Below are 19072 nucleotides of genomic sequence, written 5' to 3'. Positions count from 1 at the left end.
TCTTACTGACCACTGAATGTCCAAAGTGCTGGGTACTGAGTAATAATATTTGAGTAAATGAATAAATGAAAGAATATTCCCACAACCCCAAAGTATTCACTAAATAATCCTCATGCCAACTGTGACAATTAAGAAATGAGGGGGCCAAGAGGGAGGGCCTGGTCTAGCTGCTAAGTTACTTTGAGGTCTTACTCCTGTGAATTTGCTTCTCCTGGAGAACAACTGCCTGGCCACGCAGGGTGGTGCTGGAAAGTGGTAGTCGCTGCAATCTGGGGGGCAAGGCCATGTTTTTGTTCTGACTCTGTGAACTCCTGGCATGAGAAGCAGTCACTGTCTCTGTGCTGCCCTAGACAGATCGGAGCCCCTCTTTGGGATGCCTCGTGGAAGGCCGAGCTTAATGAGAGTTGACACTCTCACTCTCACTCTGTCCAATTAAAAATGCTGATTAGTGAGCTCCCTGAGCTAACCGATAAGTGGATAAGATTCTAAGACCAAGGGTACTCCCTGGGGAGGTGACCTTTCTGGAGGAGGTCATAAATTTACATAACTGGGTCTACTTACTTTCTTGAGGGTTTGAGGGATTCTTGGCCAACCACTGAGCCATATCTGGAAGACTCCCCATATTCCACCTACTTCTTTCCCCCTGCCCATCCCCTGTCCAGCCACTCACTTGGTAGAGAAGATCTAGGTCACTCAAAATGACCTCAGGCACCTTCTAACCTTTCTTATCTGTCCCCTCACCCTCACCTCTCTTCTCTGCAGTAGTCAGTGCCTGCCTCTGGGCCCTTGGTCTCTTTCTCGCCCTCCTCCTCCAGGGAGCACAGGGCATCGATCATTCCCCTTCTCACCCTCAGTCCTTCTGCCCCACACACCTTCTCTTATCCCCACACTTCCATTGACCTTGCTGTCCCTGCCAGTTACCTCCTCTTTCTTTTTAAGTTCAAACTTTTTTTTCTGTTTAAAAAGCATTACGTGTATATTGGAGAAATTTGGAAAATGCAAAAATGTATCAGAAAGAAAAGTCACCTATTATTCCACTACCACGAGACAACCACTTTTAAATTCATGAACAGTTCTGTTGATGCCTAAACTCTTGTGTGTCTGTGTGTGTGTGTGGGGGGGGTGTAGGCGTACAATATACATCTTCATAAAATTGGTGGCATGTTGCATTTACTGTGTTATAATTTCCCATTTAATGTATCACGGACATTTTGTCATATGATGTGGCTAAAATATATATTTTGATGATTGCTATCTCAAAATGGCTGTATTTAACCAATCTTTATTAGATATTTAATGTTTTCTATTTTCTTTTTTTTCTTTTAAAGAGACAGCCTTCATTTTAAGGATTTTTACATTCAAGAATTCAAAAAGTAGTAGGTTTTTGGAATTTATTGATCCGCATTTAAAAGAAATTTTGACAAAGATTCACCGGAAATAATCTGAACAAGCGGGAAAATACAGTTAATATTACTGAAACCTACTAAAATAATTCCAGGACATATGGTTTATCCAACATAACAGCACCTCTAAGTGCTGTCACTGACATGAAACTTAAGGCTTCCTACTTTTCTAAACACACAGTGGTATAATCAACAACATTCAATCACTTCGGTTCTTTTTTGAATAAATAAAAATTAAAATACCAATTAAAAAACGAATATATTCTTCTCTTTAAATGTTTCTCACAGATATAATTTCAATATTTTTATTCAATAGTGATGTGGTTTAAGAGAATTTTCATTCACGAGTCCAACAACAATCCCCCCAAAGGGAACTGATCGTCCGTAGGCCCATAGTGCAAATAAAGAGTTCGGGACTACAGCAACTGACGTTTCTAAAATACAAAACAGATAAAATTCTTAGAAGATACATGCACTAAGCTCTACTGAGCAGCTGACAACAGAACTGGAAGATTTAATAATTTTACTGGTGATTTCAATGGGACCCTAGATGTTGCCAAACTCAACTTAAACTCTCTCTTAGGCTTTGTATTTTGGTTTTCCAGTTTCACTAATAACACAAACATGATTCAAATCCCTGAAGTATTCATTAGAGTCAAGGGCATATCCTACAACAAACTTGTCTGGAATTTCAAATCCATCAAAGTCTGGTCTATATCCAACACTTCGAGGGGTGATTTTCACCAGCAAGCTCGCAATCTTGACCATCTTTGGATTAAGCTGCTTGACCAAGGAAAGCAAGGTTTGCTTCGTTTTACCAGCATCAATTATATCTTCAGCAATCATGACAGTCTTTCCAGTCAAAGCTGAGAGATCATCTCCACCAATTACTTTTCAGGCGCCTGTTGACCGGTCACTACAGTAGCTCTTCAGTCTGATAAAATCTACAGTCATAGGAATGGATCTATCACTATTTCTGTTCAGCGCTTTGATGTAATCCAGCAGGTGAGCAAAGAATTTATAGCCCCCCTTGAGCACACAGAGGGCCACGATGTGACGGCCTCCCATCTCCTCCATCACATCTCAAGCCAGCCGTTCAGTCCTGTCCATGATTAGTCCATGAGGAATAAACACCTTTTCCAAATCCTCAGCATAATGATTAGGTATACAAAATAAATCTAGGTCATAACCTGGCTCATCATCACTAATCACGACGCAGGGGCTGCAGGTCGCTATAACGGAGCCGGCTGGCGCACGGGCTGAGGGCAGCCTGGTGAGGAGACTGCATGCGGGAGAGCCAGAGGTCCATCCCAGCGCTCTTCCTAATATCTGCTATTTTCTGCCATCATAAATGTGTCCATCGTTTATTATTTATGTGAATAAATTCCCAGAAATATAATTATGTGGGTATGTCAATATTTTTAAGGCTTTCGATATTTTATCAGATTATGAACCCAAAGATTTGCACAAATTTATATTCTTCCAGCTCTGTGTCTATTTGCCTTTTCTGAGCATCCCCTGGGGACACCCCTCCTCCCCAAACTGGGTCTTATCATTTAAAAAAGTAATTGCTCTCCCTGTGCTATACAGTAAAAGAATATGTAAAGAATGTATACATATGTATAACTGAGCCACTTTGCTGTACAGCAGTAATTAACACAACATTGTAAATCACCTATACTTCAATTTTTTTTTTTTTTTTTTTTTTTTTTTATGCGTTACGCGGGCCTCTCACTGTTGTGGCCTCTCCCGTTGCGGAGGACAGGCTCCGGACGCGCAGGCTCAGCGGCCATGGCTCACGGGCCCAGCCGCTCCGCGGCATGTGGGATCCTCCCAGACCGGGGCACGAACCCGTGTCCCCTGCATCGGCAGGCGGACTCTCAACCACTGCGCCACCAGGGAAGCCCCTTCAATTTTTTAAAAATGCTAATCTAGCAATGTTCTCTCTCTCCATGTTTTCACCACCTATTTATTTTTTATCTTTTGCAATCTGATTTCTGGCCTCACAGCTTTTCTAATCCAAAAATCTTTTCCAGACTTGATTCTTCTTGTTCCTTTGATTTGTTTTATTTTCTTGATCTCTGGAGGCTCTCTGTCCACGCAGCCTGGAGCCCTGAAGTTAGACATTCTGCTCTGGTCCCCACAGCCCTCTAGCAGGCTCCTTCCTGTCAGCCTTTCCCCGTGAGATTAACTTCTGGACTGTTGGGGCAGATTTTAATACACCCCTCATCTGGATGGATGGATGGCTGGATGGCTGGCTGGCTGGCTGGCTGGATGGATGGATGGATGATAAGTCTGCGTCCTCTCCCCTGTCTCTGGCTTTTCCTATACCCTCTGTTTCCCTGCTCTGACTATGTATGCCCCCTGTGCCCCTCCACCACCAATACCAGTAGTCTCCTTCTCTGCCCCAGCTGGGGGCTCACATCTCTAGGGCTGACTCCCAACTTCACATCTCAATCCTGAATCATGGACAGTTTCCATGTCTGCTCAACATCTTCTTCTGAATGTCTGGCCACCTCATCAATTCTGTCAATAACTCATAACAAATTCAATGTCTCCCTCTTTCTCTAAGCCCCTCTTCTTTACTTTCTCTACTTCTGTTTGTGGCTAGAGCGACCATGACATACTTGACTCCTTTTCCCCTCTTTATCTCTTCCACCAATTGTCCACCAAGCCCCATAGGAGAACGTCTTCCTGGTGGGCTTCTCCATCTACAGCCCTCTTGCCAGTCTCACGGCCACTGCCTTAGCTCAGGTCCTCATGCTCCTTCTCTGGACAATCTCATTAGCTTCTTTCCTATGGGTCTCCTCCTGATCTCTCTCCGCTCCAAATCAGCCCATAGCCCCAACGGTCACCAAAGGCTCTTACCAGAGCCATCTCCTTGAAACACTTCTGATCAACTCAATTATCAGCTTAAAACTTTTCACTAGTCAGTAGTTCCTCACTGACTACAGAATACCAACCTCAACCTTTTCAGCCTATCTTATAAAAACACTTTGGATTTCAGCTCCCATCTTCACTCTTAGCCTTCACTTCCACCTCACCCAGCAAAGATCCATCTGATAGGGGCACCCACGTCACAGGAACACGCCTTACCCTTCACCACCTACATATCTTTGTTGATGTTATTCTTTCCACTTGGATTTGCCATGCTTCAGAGACCAGATTAAATCTTACATCTTCCAAAGAACATTCCTCATTCTTAAAAAAATTAAAAGTGACCCTTTATCCCTCTGAATTCTTATATCATTTACAAGTAACATACTTGGACATTCTTATGTAGTTTTGTCTGGCACTGAGGAGGGTTCTTGAGATGAAGGTTGAAGGGACTGGGATGAGTTGATCATGTTACCCTTATGTTACTCACTGCAAAATGCCTTAATAATGCTAACATTTACTGGACATTTACACGAGAAAGCATACTGCATGCATTGCCTCGTTTAACTTTCACAGTATATGAGGCAAACTGGTAGCTCAAAGATTTCTATATAGGAGGGGCTTCAGGGCTGCAATCTAAGTGGAAGGGGGAGATGCCAAGTAAACAGGCTGTTTTTAACTTAGATTTCATACTGATTCAAGGTGGCTTTGGAGGATGCTCATGGCAGTTATGGAAGAGAGGGACTAAAACTTCCCAACCCACCACTCGGAGAGGCCAACTGGTAAGTGTTACTCTTATCCCCATTGCACGAATGAGGAAACTTATGCTTACAGAGGTTGAGTGACTTGCCCAAGGTCACACAGCTGACCCAGGGTGGAGTTGAGCCTTGAGCCCAGTCCTGTTTTTTTTTTACATCTTTATTAGAGTATAATTGCTTTACAATGGTGTGTTAGTTTCTGCTTTATAACAAAGTGAATCAGTTATACATATACATATGTTCCCATATCTCTTCCCTCTTGCGTCTCCCTCCCTCCCACCCTCCCTATCCCACCCCTCTAGGTGGTCACAAAGCACCGAGCTGATCTCCCTGTGCCATGTGGCTGCTTCCCACTAGCTATCTATTTTACGTTTGGTGGTGTATATATGTCCATGCCTCTCTCTCGCTTTGTCACAGCTCACCCTTCCCCCTCCCCATATCCTCAAGTCCGTTCTCTAGTAGGTCTGTGTCTTTATTCCTGTCTTACCCCTAGGTTATTCATGACATTTTTTCCCCCTTAAATTCCATATATATGTGTTAGCATACGGTATTTATCTTTCTCTTTCTGACTTACTTTGTATGACAGACTCTAGGTCTATCCACCTCATTACAAATAGCTCAATCTCATTTCTTTTTATGGCTGAGTAATATTCCATTGTATATATGTGCCACATCTTCTTTATCCATTCATCTGATGATGGACACTTAGGTTGTTTCCATCTCCTGGCTACTGTAAATAGAGCTGCAATGAACATTGTGGTACATGACTCTTTTCGAATTATGGTTTTCTCGGGGTATATGCCCAATAGTGGGATTGCTGGGTCATATGGTAGTTCTATTTGTAGTTTTTTAAGGAACCTCCATACTGTTCTCCATAGTGGCTGTATCAATTCACATTACCACCAGCAGTGCAAGAGTGTTCCTTTTCTCCACACCCTCTCCAGCATTTATTGTTTCTAGATTTTTTGATGATGGCCATTCTGACTGGTGTGAGATGATATCTCATTGTAGTTTTGATTTGCATTTCTCTATAGATTACTGATGTTGAGCATTCTTTCATGTGTTTGTTGGCAGTCTGTATATCTTCTTTGGAGAAATGTCTATTTAGGTCTTCTGCCCATGTTTGGATTGGGTTGTTTGTTTTTTTGTTATTGAGCTGCATGAGCTGCTTGTAAATTTTAGAGATTAATCCTTTGTCAGTTGCTTCACTTGCAAATATTCTCTCCCATTCTGAGGGTTGTCTTTTGGTCTTGTTTATGGTTTCCTTTGCTGTGCAAAAGCTTTGAAATTTCATTAGGTCCCATTTGTTTATTTTTGTTTTTATTTCCATTTCTCTAGGAGGTGGAGCCCAGTCCTTTTGATGACGAAGCCCATGCTTTATGGCATCATCATTACTGCAGCACAGCTTGTCTTACCAAAATATTCCCTCTTTGGAGGTGGGATTTTGATTTTTACAAGGTTATTTTTCCCCAATCAATTAGCACAATGCTTACCAGGTAATTGGAACCCAATGATTAGTGTTTGAAGGGATGAATAAATGAATAGTGAGTGAATACAAGAGGTAAAGCCATCATAGTAGCCTTTTTCTTTTTATACTCAGATACTACCCCCAGAAAATCCAGTTATCCTATTATGTCCAAAAACTCCCCTTGTCCCTTCTTGGGTGTAGAGTTTGTGTTTGTGTGTATACATTGGTATAAATACACTGGCTGGCCTGGCCAGTGCTAAGATTCCTGGATGAAGTAGAGTGGATATAATGATACTCATAGCTACTAGATAAGAAGGCAACATCGTTTTAAAAGGCTAAGATTGGCTACTTGTTTAGCAGTTTAAATTCTGTAGCTCCTTCAAACATAACCTGGCCAACTCTGTCTTATGTAACTAAATACTGAATTTGATCTTTTATAACACTGGGCTGGATGTATGCTAAAGGGTACTATATATCTGGGATAGAGTAAAATCTTGGGATTTTGTTATGGACTGAATTGTGGCCCTCCAAAATTCTTATGTTGAAGTCCTAATCCCTGTACCTCAGAACGCAACTGTATTTGGAAATAGGGCCTTTAAAGAGGTAATTAAGGTAAAATGAGGTTATATGGGTGGGTCCTAATCTATTATGACTGATGTCCTTATAAGAAGAGGAGATTAAGACACAGACACAGAAGAAGACTATCTGAAGACCAGGAGAAGGCAGCCACCTGCTAAGCTAAGGAGAGAAGCCTCAGAAGAAACCAAACCTGCTGACACCTTGATCTTGGACTTCTAGACTCCAAAACAGTAAGTAAATAAATGTCTGCTGTTTAAGCCGTACAGTCCGTGGTATTTTGTTACGGCAGCTCTAGCAAACGAATACAGATACTAAGATCTTGATGCAGGAAGGGACCTAAAGGACATCCAGTCCATCCACCCTTAGGATTCTTGCTTTCACCCCTTCACATCCCACTCATCTTTCCAATAGTGTTTTTCTTTGAACATCTCCTCTTTGAAGATCTCCTTACCTTCACAAGATGCTTATTTCATTTCAGGCAGCTTTGACTAACAGCGAGATTTGTAGACTGAATAAAATCTTGGTCCAGTTTCTGAAGGCAGCTCTGCAAGTGTGCTATAACCAGCACAGAGCAGAGAATTGGCACACTCCGAAGTGGAAGTTAGGGGGCAGGATGTTTATAAAGGAGCGTCCTCAAGATCAACACCTGTGGAAGAGAGGGGACCAAAGCAGGAGTGGGCAGAGGGAGAAGTGGACCTGAGTACAGGCTCAACCGCAGCCTTGGAGAACCCACAAGGACCTCGGGCTTTGATCCATCAATGGATGTGGCCCCCTGGGTAGGTATGTGACCTTGGAGAGGCAGCTCTCAGAAGGTGAGGCAATTCCTAATGCCTATCACCTGTATGCAGAAAAGCAGCCTCTCCGTCAAGGCCTAGCCTGTGGAATCTCTTATTTGAGGATAAACAATGTGAGTTTGCCATGGAATTTATTTATGAAACAAACCCACAGACCTACCCTGAGCAACTATCTCCAGGAATCTTTGTAGCTCAACTAGAACTGGAGCTGGGTCACCAGGTAATCTCACCACAGTACCCCCAGCAGCTGAGGCAACAAGTCTTCCTGCAAAGCAGGCTCTGGCAGCACACCACTGTGCTCACCACCCAATCCTGGTTTTATAAAGTACATTTTTAATTAATGTAGTCTAAGGCATGTCATTAGCATATGGAGTCACATACCACTAGCGGCTTTTGATGACTGTCCACTAAACCCTTGATTCTTTTTCACAATTACAGATCTCTGCCTTCCAGGGTCCTGGGAGCCAAAGCACTTATAAGACTGGTTTTCTTAGAATAAAAAATTTTAATTGTAAATGTTTGTAACCTGTACATTGTTCTTCCCTTGTCCTCATCAAGCTCCTCCCAAATAAAACCCCGCTTGCACAAGCATATTATTAGGCAATGACTCGGGGGACTGCACTAGACTGATTTCTTTAATAAGAGATTTGTATTTCAAGGGGCAATAAATTCCAATTAATGGGTTAGAAAAAATGTTCTTTACCTGTAATGTCAAAAGTCCCGGGAACATTTGAGTTAAAGCGTATGTTTTCGATTTATCCCTGTGATATTTCAGACTCTTATTGACCAGTGAAGTGGTCTGGCGGGCCTTACACGAATCTGGTTTTATGGGAGCAAAGGGGAACGTGAAAGACAAGGTTCCTGCAGAAGTAGAATGGGAGCCCAAGCAAACACTCCCAAACAGCGTCAACCCAAAGGGCATGAAGGAGGCGACAAGGGGAATCAGATAGCTGAGCACGTGGTCCAGAGTGGGACCATGCCAAGTAGGCAAAGCCCAGAGAACCTGGGGCCTTCTGATACAATGAGCTTGAAGCCACATCTGCACTTGGGGAGGGAGGTTCCTTGTTTTCAACACATACGGATCTTTAAAAAACAGAACAAGCCTACTAAGTTTAACTCCTAAAAATTGCCCTACCTTTCCCCTGCCCTCCCTTCTCTTTGCTTTTCTCCTCTTCTTTCCTCTAAACATAGTAACATAACAACAAACCCCTGGAGGTACAGCATTCATGCAGAGGTTTACCATCCGTGTAGAGGATGAAGGAATTCACGTGGGTTTTGATGAAAACGACTTTCTTTCTTTGTCCACAGCCTTGATTGGAAGATAAGAGTAGGAAGCTTGGCTCTGATTGGCAGGGGAATTGGTGGGCAAGGGGGAGGGTGCAAGCTCTGATTGGAGGAAAAGAGAGGAGAGGCGGGCCTGGCTCTGATTGGTAAGGGAGCCTGCAACTTGCAAGACCTTGACTGGTGGAGAGGAGAGGGGAGTCATGCTCTGATAGTCTGGGAGTTCACCCGGTCCAAGCCAGGTTCACCTCTGTGCCTCTGAGAATTCTCATTGCCTGTTCCAAGCCTCTTCTCCCCAGTTCGCCATCCCTCCAGCACGGGGTCCATCTTGGAAGCTATATGGGTGCCAGTCGCTCCTCATCCCAGATTGGCACTGCTCAACCCTCACCTGCCATGCTGTCAGCCTCCCTGTGTTGTAAGGAAGGCCGTCTCCAAGCCACCAGCCCTACATTTTTTTCAAGGGTGAGAGCCAAGCTTTCCCCCAATGATCAGCTTCAACGACCCGAGGTGACTCAGTGATGCAGGAAAGATGACATGCATTGAAATAGCATGTCAAGGACTTCCCTGGTGGCGCTGTGGTTGAGAGTCCGCCTGCCGATGCAGGGGACACGGGTTTGTGTCCCGGTCTGCGAAGATCCCACATGCCGCGGAGCGGCTGGGTCCGTGAGCCATGGCCGCTGAGCCTGCGAGTCCAGAGCCTGTGTTCCGCAACGCGAGAGGCCACAACAGTTAGAGGCCCACGTACCGAAAAAAAAAAAAAAAAAAAGCATGTCAATAATTTTGTTTGTAACTTACTAGAAAATATGAAAAATAATGCACCTCACTTCCTTGTCACTATCTGTAGATTTAGAAACATTACGGAAGAGGACAAAAGACTTTCTCGCCAATGCCTGGTTTCTCGTTGGCTTAACTGACTCTGGTGATATGCATTAATAATTGTTGAAGACAGGCTCTGCGTCCTTTCCAGCCCCAGCTCCCAGCCCCTTCTCCAGTGGGCCATGTGTTTTTAAGGGGTCTTCAGGCTCAGATTGGTGTACCCACAAAACATTCCTCCTTGTAATTATGCAAGGCAAGAGCTGAAGTCTCAGAAAGGCATCCAGGAATTAATTGAAGACTGGGGCTTCTCTCCTGTTGAGGTCTTCTGCAGCTTCTCACTTGTCGCAATTTATCCTTATTGGAATAAGAAAATTTTTCTTTTCATTTTTTACTACAGTATTCCACAAAAGAACTAAAAAAAAAAAATCCTGTAGAAAATGATGTAGGGAAAAACAATACCATTAGAAATAGGAGCTAGAATATTTAAGGAGGGAAGGACAACTGGGGGTCCTAACCCCTACATAACCCAAGAAGTAATGTGGTGGCTGACTGTGTTTTCCACCTTGTAGCTAAGACAACACTCAGTATGTGAGGTCACAGAAAGGTTGCTGTGGAAGTTTCCCCAGGAGCACTGCCTCTGGGCCTTTGAGGAAGGGAAACGCAGGTTCTGGGCAAAGGTCTGTTGGCTGTGTGAGCACCTTCTGTACAAAGGCTTTTGCAGACAGGTACCTGATCTCTTCCTAACTCTATCCTCTTTCAGGCCTGCATCTGGGATTTTTTTTCTTTTACCATTTCAATGTTATCTATATAAATGTATTATTATTTAAATGATTGATCCCTTAAGTGCTTATGCCTTGCTAGACTGAATAGTAACTAACCAGATGGGGGAAAAAACATATATACACACACTCAAAATGCATGATTTCTAAAATTCGGTTAACTTTCATTGTTTTCCCCTCTACTCTTTTTTTTTTTTTAAGCTGGTGCTGTTTGTTTTTAATTAATTAATTTATTTATTTTTGGCTGCATTGGGTCTTCGTTGCTGTGTGCAGGCTTTCTCCAGTTGCAGCGAGCAGGGGCTACTCTTCATTGTGGTGCGTGGGCTTCCCATTGCAGTGGCTTCTCTTGCTGCGGAGCACGGGCTCTAGGTGTGTGGGCTTCAGTAGTTGTGGCTCGAGGGCTCTAGAGCGCAGGCTCAGGAGTTGTGGCGCATGGGCTTAGTTGCTCCACGGCATGTGGGATCTTCCCGGACCAGGGCTCGAACCCGTGTCTCCTGCATTGGCAGGCGGATTCTTAACCACTGCGCCACCAAGGAAGCCCTTCCCCTCTATTCTTACTTTTTCCTCTGACAAATCCAGGCTGCTTTGCAGACGTGTAGGCAAACATGGCATTTACTGTATCCTATATTAGATCTGCAGTGGCCAGGGAGCTCTGGGGAGGGTGAGACACAGAGACACTCACCCCGCACAAGGAGTCTGGCATCTGACCAGCCTCGCCTGCCCCTGCACCCTCCCCTTGCTGTCCCCTTGCTATCATCACTGTGTGCAGAAGGGAAGCGACCAGATGGATTTTGGCCACAGCTAATGCTAATAAACTTCTATTTATGAGTAATCATTTTAAACAGAAAATGGAGTTTGCTGTCCTGAAGAGAAGATCAGACAGAGAAGACCAAAGCTCTCATCATAAGATGCTGGTTTCACTGACTGAAAATAAAAAGGCAGAGGAGCGAAAAGTTGTTGGTGAAAAGCAGTGGCAATCGAAAGATAAGCCTATGAATACACCAAACAAAAAAGCCGTCTTTTTTCATGAGAGGAGGAAATGAATAATCCAGTTTCAGCTAGAAACAGCCAGCAATCAGATATCTGGAACAAGGGGTGAATAAAAACAAGATGACCTGGGAGTTGAAACAAAATGAGTAGTAGAGACCATATCTTATATCTGTGTTATTAGCTGGTGACATCTGAAAACCAGGAGTAAAACACAATTCTGTGAGTTTGGATGGTTGACTGAGATGGGCACCATAAGACAACCGTCACACAGAACCACATTTGGAAGGTTTTTCACATCAGGTAAAGTGTTAAATCAATTTTTAAAATTACATTCTAAGCTCTGATTAAATTCTCATTTTTGTCTTGGATTGAAAACACTTTAAATTCTACAGACATAAATGCCAACAAATTCTGGCCGCATTCTGTCCCTTTGTAGACACGTGGATCTCATAGCTGTGCTGATGGTCTGTCTTCTGTTTTACACCAAGACATTGCAGATGCCTAGGGAATCCAGACAGGGGGGACTGGAGGCTGCTCCCCAGAGCTCCTCGTGTCTAAGCCCCTCTGCTTCTCTCATGCTGATGAGCTGCGCCCTCTCGGCCTCAGGGTCTGTACTATGCTGTGACACTGGTAGGGCTTCCAGATTTAGCAAACAAAAATATAGGATGCCCAGTTAAATCTGAATTTCAGGTAAACAACAAAATTTTGTAGTATAAGTTTGTCTCGTGCAATAACCGGCATCCTGTATTTTATCTGGCATCCCTAGGCTATGTACAGGCGGTCTGCCTTGTCCCTGGGATCCCCCAGAGTCCCTTACACAAGCATGGGATGGCCGCACACCAACTGCTCCATGCCTGTGGCCTGCAGTATGCAGTAACTGCCTCTGCTGTCTTTTCCACATGAAGACCCAGAGTGACAGTGATCTAGGGTACAGAGTTGTAGGTAAAAAAAAAACAGTAGGAGGAGGATCCCGTGGCAATCCCAGGAGAAATGCTCTATAGATATTTCCAACTTCATGTTCACAGGTGGAGAACCTTTTGTAACTCCTTTGATCTTGACCTTAAGGAAGTCACTCTAACTCCTTGGATCCCAGCTTCATTTCTGACACAACAGTGCCTACACTGACTAATAACTCTAAAAGAATATGGTTTTAAACAGCCAGGCGTCTGTTGCATAGCTTGTTTCTCTTCATTTGCAGGGAAGAGACCTTTTCCCAGGTCACCAAGTATAAGAAGCACTTATAATAAAGAATGTTTTCTAAGCGCCAAGCCTTCTGGAAATGGAGTGTTGTTTGGGCGATGGGTCTTGGTGACTCTCAAGAGCCAGACGGACGTCCCAGGTCTCTGCTCTACAGGCTCTGTTTGTGGGACTCCAGCCTATGCGGTCTCCCTGATGTCTGCTCGACTTCTCCTCCTTCCTATTTGCCAGGGCTGCATGCAAACTCTGGACCCCAAATTCAAAAGAGCTGAGAGAGGACCTGCTGAGGCAGATACTATTTACTGAAACTCCTGATTCTATGTTGTTTTGGAGACTAGACATTTGTCCAGATCACTATCCTTCCTCATGTTCAGGCTTCAAGAAATGCATCAGGCTAGGGCACCAAGCCCCAGATCTAAACAACCGTGGCCAGAGTTTCAGGATGATGTAACACATAGCTTAGCACCTTGTTGAGAAGGAACCAGCTGGCCCAGTCTCTTCCTCCGAAGGGGCTTTGGGCACAGTAGGTACTTCAAAGTCTATGAATCGATTAGTATACTCCACGTCTTCCTCCCATGCACAGCTTCAAAGGAGCCCTATCCACCCTAATGCAACTATTGCATTTATCCAGCAAATAAAGACATCCAAGTTGTCCTTTCTCAGTGATGGGAAGTGGAAAGCTTTTGGTTGTTCAGAGAATCAGAGGATTTTAAAGTTTGAAGTTAAGTTAAAAATGTATAGAAGAGGGGACTTCCCTGGTGGCGCAGTGGTTAAGAATCCACCTGCCAGTGCAGCGGACACGGGTTGGATCCCTGGTCTGCGAAGATCCCACATGCCGCGGAGCAAGTAAGCCCGTGTGCCACAGCGCAGCCATATATATCGTGTGTGTGTGTGTGTGTGTGTGTGTGTGTGTGTGTGTAGAAGGGGAAACTGAAGTACAGAAAGGAGGCTAAACAGCTAGTTAATCTCATTCATCATCCAGATTCCAACTCTGGGGACTGCCTCCCTTCTTTGCCTTTTATTTACCACCAAACTATCTTATATCCTAGTCCCCCCTCCAGCGATGGCCAAACTACTACTATTCTTATCTTAATAATTTAGTTTTTCCAATTAAGAAAAAAATGAAATGAAAAAAAAAAAAAAAGACTGCCTATATTTACAGTCACTTTTGGACCAAGTTCCTGTCCAGACCAGAAGCTTAGGCAAGGATTATTTTCTTCTTTGTTTAGTTTGTCAACTCCCAATCTTGTACTTAGAAAATAAGAACCAGCCATTTATAGGCTGTCGTCATTCTGATGAATGATGTGAACCTTCTCTGCTCCCTAAGTGCATGTCTCCTACCTGACCCTTGATCCAAGGCAATTAAGAAAAGCAATAAAATCACAAAACCTCACTTCTGATCACTGCATTCCGGCCAGAGGAGATCAGGTTGTCCTTACAGAATATAATTAGATTGGGCTTGAAATTTGGACTGCTGCATCAAGTAGAAAAAGAGCATAGATTTAAATCACCATCTCAACGTTTCTGAGGGAACTAGAGAGATCCAAAAGCTGTGAACAGAATTAGGACTGAAATCAAGGCATTTTGAACTAGTGACCTCATTGCGACACTTTATAAGGTGACACTTTATAAGGAGCTGGTTGAGTAGTTAGGTCTTGTACAAATGAGGGGTAGTACTTGGAAGTCACCAAACATTTTTGTTTAGCCCAATTAAGCAACAACAGTGAAAGGGAATAAAGTATTCTTGCCCCTCATGATACCTTGAGATACCATGTAGCTACAAACTGAACTTTTTTTTTTTTAATTATTTTTATTTTCTTATTTATTTTTGGCTGTGTTGGGTCTTTGTTGCTGCGTGCGGGCTTTCTCTAGTTGCGGCCAGCGGGGGCTACTATTCGTTGTAGCGCACGGGCTTCTCATTGCCGTAGCTTCGCTGTGGAGCACAGGCTCTAGGCGCGCGGGCTTCAGTAGTTGTGGCACACGGGCTCAGTAGTTGTGGCTCGTGGGCTCTAGGGCGCAGGCTCAGTAGATGTGGTGCACGGGCTTTGTTGCTCCGCGGCATGTGGGATCTTCCCACACCAGGGCTCGAACCCGTCTGCCCCACATCGGCAGGCGGATTCTAAACCACTGCGCCACCAGGGAAGGCCTGAACTTCTTTTTTAATAACAATTTTATTGAGGTATAATTTATGTACATAACTGCATCTATGTAAAGTGTACACTGCATTTTGAAAGATGTATAAACCCATGAAATTATGACCACAATCAAGATACATAACATTTCTATCAATTTCAGAAGTTGCCCTGTGACCTTTACAATCCACCCTCCCACCATCGTTTGCCCCTCAAGGAAACACTGATCTATTTCTGTCACTATGGATTAGTTTATATTTTCTAAAATTCTATATAAATGGAAACATACAATATGTATTCTTTTGTTCCTGGCTTCTTTTCACTCAGTTATTTTGAGATTCATCCATGTTTGTGTATCCATAGTTTGTTCTTTTTTAATTGCTGAATAGTATTCTATTAGTGATGAATCTTGGGGTGTTTCCATTTTTTGGCTATTATGGATAGAGCTGCTATGAACATTTGTGTAAAGTTTTTGTGTGGACACATTTTTATCTCTTAGGTAAGAACCTAGGTGTGGAATTGCTGGGTCATGCAGAGATGTGTACTTAACTTTATAAGAAACTGCAAAACTGTTTTCTAAAGCAGTTGGTACCATTTCATCTTCCCACTAGTTGTGTGTGAGAATTTGGTTGGTCCACATCCTCACCAACAAAGACACTTGGTAGTGTCTTTGTGTGTGTGTGCACATGCATGTGTGGTAAAATGTTTAACATAAAATTTGCTATTTTAACTATTTTTAAGCGTACAATTCAGTGGCATTAAGTACATTTACAAATGTTGTGCAACCATTGCCACCACTATCTATTTACAAAAATTTTTCATCCCCCAAACAGAAACAGTTAAGCTATAACTTCCCTTTCCCCCTTCCCTTAGCCCCCGGTAACCATTGTTCTATTTCCTGTCTCTTTGAATTTGCCAATTATAGATATTTCATTCAAGTCAAATCACACTATTTGTTCTTTTTTTTAATTTTTAATTTTTTTTAGATGTTGGGGATAGGAGTTTAATTAATTAATTTATTTATTTTTGCTGTGTTGCGTCTTCATTTCTGTGCGAGGGCTTTCTCTAGTTGTGGCAAGCGGGGGCCAGTCTTCATCACGGTGCACGGGCCTCTCACTATGGTGGCCTCTCTTGTTGTGGAGCACAGGCTCCAGACGTGCAGGCTCAGTAGTTGTGGCTCATGGGCCTAGTTGCTCCACGGCATGTGGGATCCTCCCAGACCAGGGCTCGAACCCGTGTCCCCTGCAGTAGCAGACAGATTCTCAACCACTGCACCACCAGGGAAGCCCCACTATTTGTTTTTTTGAGTCTGGCTATTTCACAGAACATGTTTTCCGTGTTCACCCATGTTGTAGTATGTATCATTTCATTCATCTTATTGTGGTTTTGATTTTCATTTCCCTGATGATCAGTGATAATGAGCATTTTTTCATGTATTTATTGGTCATTTGTGTATCTTCTTTGGAAAAATGTGTATTCAAGTCTCTTGCCCATTTTAAAATTGGGTTGTCTTTTTGTTGAACTGTAGGTGATCTTTACATTCTGGATATTAAACCCTTACCAGATATCTGACTTGCAAAAAATGTTCTCCCTTTCTGTGGGTTGTCTTTTCATTCTCTTGATAATTTCCTTTGATGCACAAATTAAAAAAATTTTTTTAGGAAGTCCTAAAAAAATGTTTAGTCCTATGTTTTTTCTTTTGTTGTGTGCCTTTGTTGTCATATCTAAGAATCCATTGCTAAATCCATAGTCATGAAGATGTACCCAAATGTTGTATGTACCCCTTATAACAGTTTTGTGGATTTACCTCATATTTAGATCATCAATCCATTTTGCATTAATCTTTGTATATAGTGTGAGGCAGGGGTCCAAATTCATTCTTTTGCATGTGGAAATCCAGTTGTCCTGGAACTATTTGTTGAACAGAGAATTCTTCCTCATTGAATGGCCCTGACACCCTCATTGAAAATAAACTGGCCAAAGGGGTGTGGGCTTATTTCTGGATTCTCATTTCTATTCCATTGGTCTATAGGTCTATCCTTATACCAGCATCACACTGTTTCGATTACTGAAGCTTTGTAGTAAGTTTTGAAATTGGGAAATGTGAGTCCTCCAATTTTTTTTTTTTTTTTTTTTTGAGTCCTCCAATTTTGTCTTTCTCTTTTCATGATTTGTTTGGCTATTTGGGTCCCCCTGCAATGCCGTATAAATTTGATAATTGGCTTTTCCATTTTCGCAAAAAGGCTCTTAGAATTTTGATAGGGATTGCATTAAATCTGTAGATCACTTTAGGTATTATTGACATCTTAACAATATTGTCTCCCCATCCATAAACACAAGATACCTTTCCATTTATTTATTCTTTAATTTTTTAATCAATGATTTGTAGTTTTCAGTGTACAAGTCTTCTCCTCCTTGGTTAAGTTTATTCCTAGGTATTTTATTCTATCAGATTCTGTTGCAAATGAAATTGCTGTCTTAATTTCCTTTCTGTAATGTTAATTAATTGCTGGTATAGAGAAACAACCGATTTTCGTGGGTTGATCTTGTAATGCTGCCAACTTTGCTGATTTTATTAGTTCTGGCATCTTTCTTGTGGATTCTTTGGGAGATAATAATTTAGCTGTGGGTTTTTCACCAATGCCCTTTATCATGTTGAGGAAGTTCCCCTCTAGTTTACTGAGTTTTTATCATTAAGGAAGGTTGGATTTTGTCAAATTTTTTTCTGCGGCAGTTGGAACAATCATACAGTTTTCCCCCCTTATTCTATTAATGTGAGGTATTACGTTGACTTTCGTAGGCTGAACCACCCTTTCACTCTTGGGGTTGTGACAGTCTTTTAAACTTTATTCTACCTGGTGTGTGGTGGTATCTCAGTTCTAATTTGCATCTTGATGACTAATGATATTCAGCATCTTTTCATGTGCTCATTAGCCATTTGTATATATATATATTTTTGAAAGGGGTGTTCAAAGTTTTTAAATGGGTTGTCATAATATTGAGTTGCATGAGATCTTTACATATTTTGAATACAAGGCCTTTACTAGATAAACGTATTGTGAATTTTCCCCCAATCTTCAGCTTGCTTTTTCATTTTCCTAACCATGTTCAAAGAGCATGTGCTTTAAAAGTCCAGCTAATCCTTTTTTTTTTTATGGTTTGTGTATTTTGAGTTCTAAGAAATCTTTGCTTACTCAAAGGTTGCAAGGATTTTCTCCTGTTTTGTTTTAGAAGTTTTATAGCTTAGATCCATTTATTTCAAGTTAAGTTTTGTGTTGTGTGAGGCAAAAGTCTAAGGTAATTATATTCCCCAGTGGGATATACAGTTGTTCCAGCAATTATTTGTTGAAGACTTCCTTTCCCCCTTTGAATTGCCTTGGCACCTTTGTAGATCACTGAACACATACGCGTGGATTTCCTTTTGCCATACCATGGTTTGATTACTGCAGCATTTGGTTCTGAAATCTGGAAGTACAAGTCCTCCAGTTTTGTTCTAACAAGTTCACTGACTGTCTTCTAGGGCACATGCATCTCCAAACATTTTAAAATCAGCCTGTCAACTTGTAAAAATTGCTGCAATTCTGATAGGGATTGTTGTCAGGTCTATGGATCAATATTGTTTTCATAAAATGAATTAGCAAGTATTTTCTCCTTTTTGAAGAGTGTTTTGTTGGATGGGTATTATTTCTTACTGAAATGATTGCTAGAATTTACTGGAGAAGCATCTGGACCTGCAGTTCTGTGAGAAAGTTTTCAATTGTGCTATTTAGTGCTATTCAGACTTTCAATTTTGACGAAGGCTCTAGCCAAGCAGTTTTCTACTCCTGGAAAGCCCACCCGCTATTAATGCCACAAATGCTAATTAGAGGCAAAAAGTAATACTCACTAGAATTTTGGCTGGGAGAAAAGATTCCTGTCTATCAAGTTGCTATGCAGGTGGCCTAGAGAGAATTTTACTTTTCCTCCTAAAAAAGCATGACACATGGTAGGGAGGAATG

At 42.3% G+C, this 19072-nt stretch overlaps 1 pseudogene; it reads right to left on the bottom strand.

Moving 5' to 3' along the window:
• Positions 1–1982: 1982 nt before the first annotated feature.
• On the bottom strand, positions 1983–9487 carry LOC116741580 (annotated as a pseudogene).
• Positions 9488–19072: the final 9585 nt, after the last annotated feature.

Source organism: Phocoena sinus, chromosome 1 (genome assembly GCF_008692025.1).
Source record: "Phocoena sinus isolate mPhoSin1 chromosome 1, mPhoSin1.pri, whole genome shotgun sequence".
In the NCBI taxonomy this organism is placed as follows: domain Eukaryota; kingdom Metazoa; phylum Chordata; class Mammalia; order Artiodactyla; family Phocoenidae; genus Phocoena; species Phocoena sinus.
The sequence above is the reverse complement of the archived record's forward strand: the minus strand, read 5'-3'. Positions and strand labels throughout refer to the sequence as shown.